Here is a 3,376-nt window from a genome sequence, read left to right as displayed (position 1 = left end):
AAAGTACCAGAAATGCCCCGAGTTACCACTACATTCTAAAATACGTCAATTATGCCACTTTTAACTAAGTAGAATGGGGTCGGTCATCTGACAGGCGCATGCGAGGCCGTGATAGACGATGATTGGATTTCACGTGATGGAGGCCTATGTGCATTGTTGACTGCACTGCTGAGAGGCATTGGATTTGTTATTGCATAAGAGAGAGGCCCTATGATATATACGACTAGGTTAAACCTTCGCCGATCCGGCTGGCGTCGACCTTTCATTTTCACAATTTATCCCGATTTGATGGGATTTTGCTGATAAAATTATTAGTTTCAGATAGTAGTGATTGGTTAATAAAGCCTATTATTAGGGAACATAATGTATATCAAATAATTGTATATAATAAAAAGAAACCAAAAATACCGGTACTTGACATCAGGGATTCCCTAAGACTATTGCCAGGCAGTTTGAAGTCTTTAGCTGAGACAATGTGCCCAGAATTAGGTAGTAAGGGCTCAATACCTCACGAAGAACTGAATGAGTTTAATATTAAAGAGAAAAACTCAGAAATAATTAAATATTTGGATCAAGATATCTTACTTTTGGCTGGAATTATTAGGAAAGCACAATAAAAATATTGGAATCGATACCTTATAGATATAACAAATAACCTGACCGTATCGTCAATGGCTATGAAAATCTATCGAACCCATTATTATTCTCAAACGTATCCTATTTATAGACCAGAACCAAACAAATCAGCCTTTATTCGGCGAGGCTATTATGGTGGTCACACTGACGTATACATACCCTACGGTAAGAATTTATATTACTACGATGTAAACTCTTTATATCCTTATGCTATGACAAAACCGATGCCCAGCGGAAAACCTGTATGGAAAACTTCTTTGAAAGGGTGCGATCTAGATTCGCTATTTGGCTTTGTGGAGGCTAAAGTAACATGTCCTGATTCAATAAAAAGACCATTTCTTCCCTATAGAGATCCTAAAACAGAAAGCTTAATCTTTCCTATAGGTACATTTACAGGTGTATATTTTACAGAGGAGTTGAAATTTGCAGTAAAATTAGGTTATCAGATAGAGCTTAAACACGGTTATTTCTTTTCTGTGAGTGAAAGCCCCGCCCCTTTTCAGAATTTGTGAAAGAAATCTATGATGAAAGGGTAGAAGCTAAAAAGAAAAAAAGACAAAGATGAGGGTAACGAAGGGATCATACTTCTTATACGAACCCTTTCTGCGTGCGTGCGCAGTATGACTTTTCAAACTAAACCCCACCTCGAGGGCAAGGATCTGCCACTATAACCAACCACTAAGAAACTGCCATGAATATGGAAAATAAAACAGCCTCTGAGTGTGTTAAACATCGAGGCAAAACAAAAAAAAAGATAAATTTTAACAATGGAATTTCTTTTTTTAGGTCTGGGCCTTGCCCTCGGGAGTATTATAACTTGCAGTATTTCTTCATGCTTTGTTATACACATTTGGAAGGAACGGCGTAACGCGCTTTCAGAAGTCGAAAGGCTCCAAAGCATTCACTATTAAAGGCCATTAAAATTAACGATTTAACCATCAGATAATAAATATATCAGGGACAAAATGGTCTGAGGATTAAGTATTGTCTTCAGGGGGCGAAACCTAAAAACCTTATTTTTATTCAAAAAGTACAGAGAACAGATTACACTAGCCCCGGAGCGGAGAAGCTAACCAATAATTCAGGAAAGGGCTGTTTCGATAGATAAGGGAACACTAAAATAGTATTATGTACTTTCTCAAATACAAAAGTGCCAAATTCCCTTCTTCCATCATTGTTCTTTTTGACTTCAAGGGGGAAGCAAAGCAATATTGTATAATTTTTAGAGCAGATGTTAATGAAAAACAGATAGTCATTGTGTGTAAAACCATGGTATAAGTTTTGCGTTTTATAGATATGCAGGTTATTCTTTTATTAGTATTCATAGCTGTTTAGGAGTGGATTTGAACCACTGACCTAAGAATTTTCAGTCCTTCGCTCTAACCAACTGAGCTACCTAAACTAAAAGAAGAATCACTACTAACTATTACCTTTAGTTTTCCTGTAGTCATGACCTTACGCTATCTCTTGCCCCACCTGTCAATTGCGGATAACGGGAATCGAACCCATATCTTCTGCTTGGAAGGCAGATGGTCTACCGTTAATCTATATCCGCCTAAGTTTTATTTCCGAAAGGAGGGTTGTTATGTTATAAAGTAGAGAGATCGTTTCTATAATACGAATCGGCCGATCATTAGCGCGGGCTTAGCTTTCTATGCGGCTTTACTTTACCCTGCTTAAGCACCTAGTAGAATGCAAGTGATGGATCATTCGTGTTCAATTTCTTTCATATACGATAATTCATAAAACGCTATCGCTACCGCGCCTTTTTAATTTAAAAGAACCTATTAATCTTATTAACAGTATTTTTTAACATTTTTAGATAGTTTTTTTTGTAGAACCTTCTTGTCCTGTAAAACTAACTTAAAGTCTCAATTACTTTTTTCTTTTTTTGTTAATTACGCCACTATCACTAGTTCCTTTTTTCTGGAGGTGGGGGACAGACCCCCACCTCGGAAAGATTCAATGATACCACTCAAATACATAGACAACATGCCATTTCATAAGTAACTAGGAAAAGCGGGGAAAGATATAAGAAAAGGAAACTAATCAGCAAGAAACTAATAGCTAATAGTAACAACTTTTCAGGATCCATTAGTTTATATAGAATCCATCTTTTAGGCGTATCGAAATACATTATTTTCACTAAGCGTATGTAATAAAATAGAGTTACCCTCGGTGTCCCGGGACACCCAGTCCCCTCAGAACCGCAAAAGACAGTCGCCCATCGTACGGCTCACTTGCTTAACTTGCTTTAAACGTAAATTATAAATTGTTTAGGTTCAGATAACTTCATTGGCTTTACAAACGAAAGAGCGGAGCAATAAAGTGCCAAGCACTTTGTTTTCTTAGCGAGAATTGGTACCTTATTATCGAAGACTTGTTTTTTTCTTCTATTTGCTTGCAGAGTCTTCAGCCCTTCTTTTATTCGAAGGGAGCAGGAGGGGATACTAATAAAAAAGGCAAGCCTGCTTATCCTCCCTGTTTGATCTCCTTTAGACTACCTGCGGCCCTGTTCAAAAAGCTATGCATCCAAAGATTCACAAGAATCAAATCCCCTGTCTAAACTTTGTCAAACGCACGCATCCAATGGACAAAAGAGTTAAGCAGAATGAATACGTAAGGTATAACTCACTAAGGCTTTTAGCTATTTAGGCCCCTTCCCGGCTACCAGATTATTACTCTGGTGCTGCTTTCCCCTAAATGAAGCTAAGACAAAAGAGAAGTAGGCAGGTACTAT

General features: G+C 37.6%; 2 non-coding genes across 2 annotated transcripts; both read right to left on the bottom strand.

Moving 5' to 3' along the window:
• Positions 1 to 1,964: 1,964 nt before the first annotated feature.
• TRNAF-GAA (transfer RNA phenylalanine (anticodon GAA)) lies at positions 1,965 to 2,038 on the bottom strand. The gene has a single exon. It is a non-coding gene; the product is annotated as a tRNA-Phe (tRNA).
• Positions 2,039 to 2,120: 82 nt separating this feature from the next.
• Positions 2,121 to 2,191, bottom strand: TRNAG-UCC (transfer RNA glycine (anticodon UCC)). Its single transcript has one exon. It is a non-coding gene; the product is annotated as a tRNA-Gly (tRNA).
• Positions 2,192 to 3,376: the final 1,185 nt, after the last annotated feature.

The sequence above is a fragment of the Adiantum capillus-veneris genome, unplaced genomic scaffold, assembly GCF_014529385.1.
Source record: "Adiantum capillus-veneris isolate H3 unplaced genomic scaffold, ASM1452938v2 Hic_scaffold_795, whole genome shotgun sequence".
Taxonomy (NCBI): Eukaryota; Viridiplantae; Streptophyta; class Polypodiopsida; order Polypodiales; family Pteridaceae; genus Adiantum; species Adiantum capillus-veneris.
The sequence above is the reverse complement of the archived record's forward strand: the minus strand, read 5'-3'. Positions and strand labels throughout refer to the sequence as shown.